This window comes from Clarias gariepinus, chromosome 19 (genome assembly GCF_024256425.1).
Source record: "Clarias gariepinus isolate MV-2021 ecotype Netherlands chromosome 19, CGAR_prim_01v2, whole genome shotgun sequence".
Classification (NCBI taxonomy): Eukaryota; Metazoa; Chordata; class Actinopteri; order Siluriformes; family Clariidae; genus Clarias; species Clarias gariepinus.
This window is the reverse complement of record NC_071118.1, coordinates 513,014-525,000: the sequence shown is the minus strand read 5'-3', so window position 1 is coordinate 525,000 and position 11,987 is coordinate 513,014.

The following is an 11,987-nucleotide window of genomic DNA, read 5'->3' as shown; positions in this document are numbered from 1 at the left end:
ATTACTATTATTTTATAGTTTAAAAACTCACCGTAATAAAAGTCTCACGGTTTTAATTACACCCATAAATAATAATACCATTACGCTGAACCATGCACTCCATCACTATAAGAACAGAACATATGGTGGAAGTTTATAGCCGTAATTTCTCGTTACTTTCCGTGCTAAAGTGTGAAAGTCGCGAAATTTAAAAATGGCTTCCACTTGCATTAACTGTAAATGTGTCGTGTGTACAATGCGTATAAATAATGTACACTGCTCTTTATTAGCAATTCCCCGCGACGCCGAGCGCCGTTCTCCGAGCATATGGAGACTGCATGAGTCCGCATCCGGTCCACTATGTGTTGTGTGTCTCAGAATCTCTCAGGACGTCTCGCATTAACATTTTATGGCCTGGACATTTGAATCCTGCTCAGAATCCATGATGCCTGCTGACAAAACCCGTGATTTAAGGGTCATAGCGTTGGTTCCCCCGCTGGCGTCCCTGCAGATGTTCTTGTCAAAAACATGATCGCACAACTCACTCTCCCTTTTTTTTTTACATTTTGTTGTAATAAATGAATATTTTATCACAGTTTTGCAGCAGGATGCTCAGATAAAGCGAGGTCAAGCTCAGACATCCCCAGAATTCGCTCTACGGTATTCACCGTCCCTGAAATGTCGAGCTTGCAGGGACAAGACATTGTTTGTTAACATCATACAAACAGGAGGTGTGTGGTTTAATAATTTTTCCCTCATCGCCAGTTTGCTCCAGGTAGCTGAACCAATTACTGCCTTACTGATCGTTAAAATGAAACCATATTTCATAATTTTATCCTAAAAGTCACTGAATTAATGCACTTAAAGCCCACGCAGACGACGTCTACACGCGTACAGGGCCGAATCGCTCTCCTGGAGGCTCTTCAAAAAATAACACGTTGAAAAATCTTTTACTTTAAAAGTTCTTTATGTTGCTAGTTTTTTAACAAGTAAACATACTGTAGGACCCAGAGCTCTTCCAGAGTGTGTGTGTGTGTGTGTGTGTGGGGGTGGGTGAATACACCAGCTGAAATATCCTTTATTTACCTTTATTTCACTTCTCCTCCAAACACACTGTTTCAGTGTTTATGTAAATGAGCTACCACAGAGCCACGCCCCCTCAAAAGGACAGCGGAGCTGAGCAGCAAGCCTTATATGCCCTCTCAGTGCTCTTATTATACTGTATGAGGTCACATTAGGGTGAAAATCTAATTGGCTTGTTTAAACCCAATGCAATTAAAAACAGGACAGATGGGAGAAGGACAATGTTTTTATCTTAGGTTTTTTATCTTTTATCTTAGGTTCAGCGTTCGTTTTGTATGATAGATGTCCTTCAATGGTCATTGTGTGTGTTTTTTCCCTCTAGTGGTATTTTATGAAATACTTACTGTAGATATAAGACAGAACTTTCCTGTGTCTCGTCTTCAATTTGGATCAGTGTCTTTTTATCAACTTAAACATCATCATCATCATCATCATGTAGACGGATAGATAGATAGATAGATAGATAGATAGATAGATAGATACTGTAGATGTTCCAGCAAGTGCAAATTAAATGTAAAGAGGGTACTAAGAGCAGGGATAAGGTAATGTTTTTCAGACTCCACAGTTACCTCCTGGACCGCCACAGCTCTTCTTCTGTCCTTGACTACTGTAGAACGACTCGAGCTGTCATTTGGAAATTACAGCCGCGGTGTGGAGGGACGCGCCGACTGTCGGCTCTGCCAGCTTCACTGGCACACTCACCTAGATCTGACTTTGCAGGAGCGCGCTCACTGAGTCCCTCGAAGGACGCGCGGGAGGAGTCCGGTCCTGTAAATTATTAAATGTTAAATGAGGCCGTCGCCTCCAGTGTCAATTGAAACATTTGTTCTGTTTTCCCCGGGTTGCATCACCTCACTTTGCCTTCCCTCGGAGGCTGGGTCACAATATCATCCAATACATCTGCCTGCTTTCCTGCCATAGATGTATGACGGGGAGGGAAGGAGGCGGCCCCTGTCACGTAATTACCACTTAACCAGAGATCACTACTCATTTTGTCAGCAGAGGAGACGTCCGTGATTACTGCTCCTGAAAAATCACTCCTCCCTCCGAGTGCAGGGACAGAGCGGGCTGTCAGGGGTGTTCCTCCAGCGCTCGGCGTGAGCGCGACTAGTCAGCGTGGGATTTAAAATGACAGCGATGTGATTTCAACGTCTGCGTTTAATGAACACGGATAAGTGATTGTGTCCTTTGACAACTTTGAATGAAGCCACGGGACAGCAATGTCGTGGCTGAGTTTGTTTTTGAAAATGTGACATTTCTGTCCACATCCCAGACAGAGACGGGTTTAAATGATGCACGAGCAACTCATTAACACCAGAAAGGTTTCCAGCTATAACTGTAAGAACACACAGTCCATCGAGCTTCTGGTGTTGGAGGAGGACATTAAAAAACGACATAGCCTGAAACAAAACGAAGGCTGGAAGCTATGGCACTGTCTGCACTTACTGTACACATCACTTTTGTTTGCAGATATTTGTTCTGATTATTTGATATAAAACAAAATTATTGACAGTTAAGGACAAGAACCCTGTCAACAACCACATCTTGCCTGCCTCTTCTTACATGTTTATAGAATGAGGACGGGGCAGCGTGGTTCCTGCCCCAATAGGCCTCTGTTTATTAGTGCTTGTTGCAGTTTCCCTGCTTGATTTAATTTGAATAATAACCCTGTGGAAGCTATTCTAAGGAGTTAAGAATGCTGCAGACCAACCTGTAATCTTATAACCTTCAAATGAGATGAAAAGAAGAAGAAACATTTCTGTATACATTTTAGATGAAAAAAATGGGTGGGCTATGAAGGTACTGCAGGTAGGCTACAAGAGGACATGACAATTAGGCATTTGGCAGATGCCCTTATCCAGAGGGACTTACATTTTTTTTTATCTCATTTTACATTGAGTTAAGGGTTAAGGGCCTTGCTCAAGGCCCCAACAGGGACAACTCGGTGGTCGTGGGATTTGAACCTGGGACCTTCCGAATGATAGCACTGAGCTACCCCTGACATCAACAATAAATAAAGAAGTACTTTTTAATTTCTAATATATTCAGAGGTTGGTTTCTTGTCTGCCATGCAGTCCTGGGTTCAATTCCCACCCAATGCCCAAACCGCAGCCACTGGATGCAGCGCTGATCTCAATCCCAGATGAAGTGGGAGTGTTGCATCCGCACATTTGGTGTCAAACCTGTGCCAAGTTGTGTGTGGATCGGATGGTCCACTGTGGCGACCCCTCAACAGGAACAGCCGAAAGACCAACAACAACTTCTTTATTTATAGGCAATGTCTTCTTGTGGTTCACCTGTAGGGAGGCCATTACCCGTGCTTTGGGGAACACTGCGTTAAACAGGTCAGTGACCACGCTGTACTACAACACGCAACCTCTAGAAACATGAGAACAATGAAAGAACATGTTTTTATTGCTGTCAAGCTTTTTAAAATGGTTTTAATCAACCTTTTAAATATTACATTTTCACCATAGCATATAATATACGTTTTAGCTCATATTTTAATGAATTTTTTTATTACTTGCACTTTTAGGAGGACAGGTGGACGTTAGCATGTTTTTCAGACATGAAGACAGATCTTAATATTAGGGATGCACCGAAATGAAAATTCTGGGCCGAAAACGAAACCGAAATTTTTGGATGCACTTGGCCGAAAACCGAAACCGAAAATGGCTTCATTAAAAAACATGTTTAAAATATTTTCTTTTTGTTTGTATTAAAAAAACTACAAATTCATTAAGCAATCAAACTTTTATTGATAATAAATAACAGTAATAAGGCTGTTTAACAATAACAAAACTAAATAAAATTTCTTTCTGTAACAAAATTGTGCAAAAAAAATGCTAGCTGCTTTTTTACTTCAATTTTAAATCACTGTACCAAACAACAGTGCACAAACAGAAGAAAAATAAATCAATCCAACCTCTTACTGTAAACAACATAACTATACACACTAAATTGGTCTGCTTTTAATTTAAGCAAAAGAAGCAGGTTTATCTTTATGAACAAAAGTTTTTCAGTTTTCTGGCTGAAGACACAGTTCCTCTTCTCATGAAGAACATACTGCACTGAATAAAATCACGCGGCTCAATGTGGTGTATTAGCCTACGAAATCCGATGTCCTCCACGACTGAAAACGGCTGGTCATCTAAAGCAATGAATTCCATTACTTTCTCTGTTATGTCACGTGCTTTAGCACGTTACCCCCCCTCTTGAAACTTTTGCAGAGCAAATGTTGCATATTGCAACTTTGCTGTCCTCATCTGAAACTTTGAAGTGCTTCCAAACCGCCGACATACTCCGTGTTTGATGCGTAATGACAGCGCGAACGAGACGGGAGGATGGGAGAGGCGTGGCGACAATTTCGGCTTTTATTTTCGGCGCTTTCTTACGTTTCGGCCGAAACCGATAATGCTATTTCGGCCGAAAATTTTCGGCGGCCGAAATTTCGGTGCATCCCTACTTAATATACATCTACAGAAATATGATCAGCCAAGCTTTGAAATATCAGAACCTGGTGGCTATGCTGGAACAAAAGTGTAAAAGAAATAGCAAAAGAAATCCCCCAAATTCTCTGGTCTCCTTTAAGTATTGTGCATCTTTGCCCCAGGCATGTGTCATTAAAAAAAGCAGAGCTGCTTCAGTAACCTAGACATCGATCCTCTGGACACAGATCTGGCTCCCTGGGGCTGAGAGAATCACTCCATGATCTAGCAGATACGTCTGAGGCTCGCCTCGAGCAAGAGCCATGCAGTAAGGAGTCTCTCACCCAAAGCAGAGCAGCAGAGAAAACTATGCTTCGCTACATCTAGCCGTGACTCATGAACGTAGATTTTGGTGAAGCAGGACAACCTTAACACCAACAATCATCTCAAAATTCATTTTTAAAATATGATATTCTTTTTGGTTTTTTAAGTTCTTATTAAATTTTTCAATCAAAAACAAAGTTAAACCCTCTCTAGTGTTGTGAAATGGAAGTACTGGTTGTTAACAACATTTGGGAATGACATCATTGTTTACATGAGAATGAATGTTTTTCCAGAACGTTCCTCACAGCATCTGGATGAGAGTGATGAAGTTGAGGTTGAGGAACGGTGGAAGGTTAGTGGTTGAATAAAGTTATCTTTAAAGTAATAATAAATAATTAAATGTAAAAAATAATTTAACAAAATGACAGATATTCTTGGTTGATTTAGTTTTATAAAAAAAAAAAACAAATTCTAAGATACAGATATGGATAATGCTAATAAAACGTACAGGAAGTGGATGGGCGAGTTTTTAGTGTTACCTCTTACATCACCTTGACAAACAGTGGGAAAGTGACAGAACATTGAGTTGAGACATTGAGTTCTCAAAACTGTGACTGCAGTTTAAACTTATAGTAAATTTCTACTGTTTAAATTATATTAAAACATAAATTGCCAAGCAACAAGAAAACACAAGAACACAAGCAAAAGTCAAACAGAACACCACTGATGTTCACTACAACGCTGCCTCCTCACTGTTTAATAAGGGGTTGAGGGTTTGATTCCCACCCCGGGGTCTGTGTGCATGGAGTGTGTATGTTCTCACAGTGTTTGGTGGGTTTCCTCCTGGTTCTCCGGTTTCCTCCCACAGTTCAAAGACATGCAGATTAGGCTTATTGGCGTTCCCTAATTGCCCATTGTGTGTTAATATGTTTGTGTGTGCATGTGTGCCCTCTAATGTATTGGCACCCCATTCAGGATGTACCTCGTCTTGTGCCCTGAGTGCCCTGGCATAGTCTCCGCCCCCTTTTTAACCTGTAGAGGATAAGTCCTATAGAGGACGAGTGAGAGTGGCTTTACTTGATTTTATAAATAATTGCTGCAATTATGACAGTTTTTGCTCGCTAATAAGTGCGCTCTAAACGCGGCCTAGCTAGATCCGCAGCTGGCTAGATAAACACAGGTTTAGTTTTAATCACAGCCGTTCTAATCAAGGAAATGATTTCAAACATGGACTAAAAAAAATGGAAAGGTTCATTTTGATGTTCTACATAAAAATGAAAATCAGTGTTAATATGGTAGGTGGTTTACTGTACATGCGACGTTTCAGAGGCCTGATTCAACAGAGAATTCACGAGGAGGTTTTATCCCGCAACAGTCATAACAAGTCGGGTTTAAAAAAAACAACAACTGAAAAACATCTCCAAGAACCTTTCGTCTGCAGTCAGTAGAAGCGGAGTCAGGTAACCATTGTGTGTGTGCGTGTGTGTGTGTGTGTGTGTGTGTGTGAGACCCCTTTATCAAACCTTTACTACAATTTAAACAGGAATAGAATGTAATGTAACTGATTACTTTTCCCTTTTTTAAAGACAGTCATTTTGTAATGTAATTTTAAAGTTATTTTAAAAAGTAACGTCCCCCAACACTAGATATAAGCAACATCACTCACACTTAAATCGAGGTTAACAGTTACACAAAAGGCAGGTGAGCTTCAGCTTGATTGACAGTTCATTCAACCACAACATCAGTAGACGAGAAAGAAGAAGCAACACCTCAATCGTCTGGTGTAGTGCGCGAGAGGACAAACGTCTCCTGCCTCAATAACAAACAGGTCTTTCAGTTCTGCTGTTCAGCAACTTCTCTTTAAAACAAGGGAATATCGTCAAAACTAGTACACTAGAGACTTCCCCTCGTCTCATCCATTCAGTTTTGCTCCTCTTGCCCTTCAGAGTAATGTTTCACTTCATTATAGTCACGTGATTCCGAACAAACTATACGCATAATAGTGCTATTTCCCTACCGAAATAAAGCAGTAATAGTGTGAGAATGGGACAGCGTGAGTCCTGCCCTAACTGACCTCCAGAAACGTATGTAAATCAGTGGATTGTTGAGTTACAATACCAGTTATATACAGTACCAATCAAACGTTTGGACACAACTTTTAATTCCATGGTCTTTATTGATTTGTATTCTTTTCTACATTGTAAAACAGTGCTGAAGACCAAAATAAGTCCCCTACATATGAACAGTCAAGTTACAAACTTTCAAAGTTATGAACATGTGTTTGCCCATGTTTATTCGCGGGAGATAGATCATTCAACCATTGCCACAATTGTTAGAACCTAGACAATGTTTGCTGGACTTACAAACAAATTGGACATATGAACGCTCACTTGGTGAACAGAACTCGTTAGTATGTTGGGGAATTATTGTATGTATATGACTCCTGCCCTTATTAACGAGCCACCATGGACTGATTCACGTCAGTCTCTCTCTCTCTCTCTCTCTCTCCATCACATCCACTCATGTGCCATGTCGCTCATTCGACTTCCTTATTCACATTATCCACTTCCTCTGTAAATCGAAGGTAATCGATGAGTCTCACTCACACACTCTTTTGTCCTGCATTCTTCATGAATAAGACTTTCTCAGGGTCTTTATTTCTCTCGACAAATACGAATCCGGCGTCCTCCTCCGGAGCGCCTCTAAATAACCTGGTGATTTTGGTCTGTAATGTGTGTTTGCTCGCAGCTCAGGTTTATTTACCACTGCGCATGCTGCGAGACGCCCTGATTGTTTTGACTCGCCTGGGAACTCGCTGTTTGTTATGGAGCTGAGGATTTCGGGACGTAAAATACTGTAGCGGGAGAATGAATTTGCTGAGGTACTTGTTAGCAGCCCGGAGAGAGCGAGAGAGAGAGAGAGAGGAGTGGCACGCCTTTCAAAAGCATCCTCAATAGAGACAGCAGCGCTGGGAAATGTCAGAGTGAGTGTAACCTTTCATGCTGCACTTGCACATTCTTCTCCATCATGAAGCAGCGTGTTGCTGAGCCAGCGGGGAGGCGGATGGCACAGATTATCCTGAACAAAAAAGAAAAAACCCAGGGGTAGGTGGAAATCTGAAAAGATTTGTCTGTCGAGATTTTTTCTTTCTTTCTTTCTTTCTTTTTTTTTTGCACCACATGCTTTAGTATAATTGTACGGTTGCTAATAATAAGAACATCGCTCAGTCACATCTCTTGGCAGGACTATTATCCAGGGAAAGGAGAAGAGAGTCTGGCTAAATTAGCTCTGCCTGGCTGGGTAGTCTTTCCTGAATTTAGGCCACAAATTACCCAGAGTTAAGTTCCACTCCAGTAAAAGATTAGGGTTAGAGACACCATGAGGAGAGATCTGTTCACGAGGGCTGCAGTCGAGACCACGTGTGTCAAATACGAGTCTAAAAACAACACTGATGTGAGATCAAAACTGGAAACCAACAGATCCTTTGCAGGAGCAAACTTTCAATCATTCATGCATAAACTACTAACTACAGTAGAAACAGGAAAAAATTATTCTGGGCTTTTTGTGTAAGAAAAGAAAAAGCAACAGTGAAGACTGAAACCATATTAAGCAAGACAAAGTGACAAAAGTGGTCCAATCAAGGATGTGCTGATACGGCACAGAACTACATTACCCACAAGCCATTTCACCTCACCTGCTTACTGCACACATCATGTCACATGACCATGCACACCTGTATCATGTTGTCCAATTAACTTGAGTATTTGATTTAAGTCACACCTCTGGTCCGTTCTTCGTCTGTCGCTAACTCAGTTAGCTGGATTTGATTGTTGTGGATTTGTCCTGATCTTGGATTGTTTCGTTCTTCGATGAGCTTCTCGCATTTGTTGTCATAGCAACATATCCGTAAGCTTGAACCTGCTCAGAAGCAGCTTTATTTCATGTAAACAGGATTTAGGCTCCTGGCGGGTTATGATTGGTTGAAATGGCGAGGTCACATCTGATTGGTTAAAGAGCACGACTGACGCAGACTGACTCACCTGGGAAAAGAAAAGTATCTAGCATATATATATGCCCCCTTCCACGGATTGACCCCCTCCCCCACACATGATCGCTATCAAATATTATATAAGAACATAAATTCATAGGTTTATTATTATTATTATTATCAAATATGATATTACTATTATAATAAACCCTCGGCACGAGACAGCCGTCAAGACAATTAATACAAATTCTTGTATAATGTTTATTTTGTAACACATAAATTTTTCAGGGGTTTGTCATGAGTATACAAATAAATATTTATATATAATAAAAATTAATATTTTTTTATAATGAAAAATTGGACGAAACTAATTTTATTATAAAATAAACAATATAAAAGTACACATGTTGTATTTGAAAAAAAAATACTATTTTGTCATTTGCAAAATATGTATTTTCATATTGCTTATTTTATTTTATTGTCTCATGTAATTTGTAAACCATTAACCTATGAATTTATGTTCTATTATAATATTTGATCCATGGCAGGGGGGCATTTCAGCGCATAACACGTGTTAAAATAAAAAGTTGACCCGCTTTTTTTCAATTTCGTCAACCAATCGGAGGGCTTGTGATCAGTGTTTCTACTGTCGATGCATATCGCCTTTTAAACCAACGCACAAACACGCAATAATCCTGGACAACTCAATCCAGCTCTACTAATCATCAACAACAGGTGAGCTCGACGAACTGAATTAGCCAGATCGTAATTAGCACGATGATCTCATCTTAGATGTGTCAAGCGACGTAAGAAGAACGGACCCCTGGTCTAGCACACCTTGTTGTTCTTTAGATGTCTGTCACCGTGTTCATGTAATAATCAGCCCAGTTCTGTTTGTTGGTGTTTGACTGGAAATAAACGTCCCTGTGTTTGTATCTGCCACCTTTTATAATTCCTGACACATGTACCAATGCCACTGTCTGAGACACAATAGATAATAATGAAATAAATCAGATTTAATTACATTTTATGTACAGTATATAGCACTTTTAACAATTGTTCATGTCATAAAGCAGCTTTACAGAATCATACAGTGATTTATTTCACGTTCTCTGGACATCAGGCTGTGCTGAGACTCTGCGAGTCAAACTGGAGTCCATTAGACGGCCGGTCCTTTCAACACCTGTACGACTCTCTGAAAGGGTTTTCTTTAAGTAATGATGCAGAACAATCATTTACACTCAACAGAAACATGAGCAATGAAGTTTTTTCTTTTTTTTTGTAGAATATAGTTTTAGAAATGTAGTTTTATTGCGATGCTCAGAAAGGCCAAACTTAAATAACGTAGTGCAGAGGTACTGAATTAAAGTTTAGTTAGCCACTTTTGTTTCTCTTTCCTCCCCACTATACACAGTGTGTGTGTGTGTGTGTGTATATATAATATTTCTTCTATAAACAGCTCTGGGGAATTAGTTATTCAGTCTGGATCCGGCCCACGGTCCGCCATTAAGTGACGCCTGCTGTAGTATTAGTGAGAATTAGTTCCGCTAATAAGGAGGAACATTTTTTTAAATATTTTTATTCGTTTCTTAATATTGAGGCTTCTGTTTTCCTGTAATGCCACCTCAGCCACTGAAGTGCATTTTTCTGCATTTTCTAGTGTGTGTGTGTGTGTGTGTGTGTGTTTGGATCACTTTCTTTCAAGTCACAGATTTAAAACAAAATGTCCATGTAATGTGCTGTACAGCTTCACGCTCGTGTGTTTCTTTAGACACTAATTTACATGAATATTAAATTCTTTCTCAACTAACTTTTCTTTTTTTTCTCAATAAATACCACATTTTGTGTAAAAGCTCCTGTGATTGAATTCATAACTTCATTCCTATGCAGATTGATAACTGAGTCCCAGCATGAATAAAAGTTTAAAACCTAATGATGTGAGAGAAAATAATTAATGATAAAGTTGAATCGCTGTAAATGAGAAGTAAACGATCATTAAACGATTTTTCAGGATATTTAATGTTCTGTTATTTAATAAGCAGTACTCCTTTTATTTATTTATTTATTTACCCTGCTATCTTTTTTTTTTGGCTAATCCTTATTAGGGTGTGGCCTGGTGGAAACAGAAAATTGGGCGGAGTCTGTTCTGGAGGGAAAATAGAACAATAGCTTATTTTTAAAAGACTCCGGGAACTGAAGAACAGATCAAGAAAATCTGTGGATGAACTGAGATCTGCTGGGACTTCACCCGTATATCTGGAAAGGTTTATGCACTCATGTTGGAGATCTTCTGATTAGAGCGACTGGTGAGTTTAATCCTTTTTCAGTTGGTAGAAAACGGGTTTTTTTCTGTAAGAAGACTGAAATTCAGAAATGTAGTTGGATATTTTTTGAAAAGTTTTTTTTTTTTGAGTTTGGCTTTGAGAACTGCATCGCCTTGACATTTAATAAAGGACAAGATTCAAGGATTCAAAAATAATAAAACTTAAAGGTTAGTGAAGGTTTTCAGTTGGACCAGGTTCCTCCTGTTGTCCTGGTAAATGTTTGACCTTTCAGCTATATCACGATGAAAATCTATAAAGTGATATTAAAGACTCGGGTAGTGAAATTAAATCTCGCACTCTAGTTTCTATATGATACTTCATCATAAACACACACTGCCTGATCAAAGAAACAGTTACACACACTAATATTTCATTCTATTTTTAGCTTTGATTACACACACACACACACACACACACACACATGCACACTGTGGTGTCCAGTTCATGTGTGTAAATGATTCCTTGTGCTCCCAGAGACACTCTCTCACACTCCGTCCTGGAATACACTCCGTCCCATCAGGGAAGAAGAAACCCTCCATAGATGTGATCCTCTGGTGGTTCAGTACATTCAGGTGGTCAGCTGACTTCATTTTATTGCCCCATAACGTTACTGAGTCTAGACCTGAGTAACTGATCAACCCCAGATCATAACACTGTCTCCAGAGGCTTGTACAGTGGACACTATGCATGATGGGAGCATCGCTTCATGTCCTTTCCTTCTCACCCTGACACGCCCATCACTCTGGGATAGACTCAGTCTGGACTCATCAGGTCACATGACCTTTCTCCATCACTCCAAAGTCCAGTCTTTATGATCCCTAACAAACTCAAGCCTGGTTTTCTTGTGGACACACAGCTGTT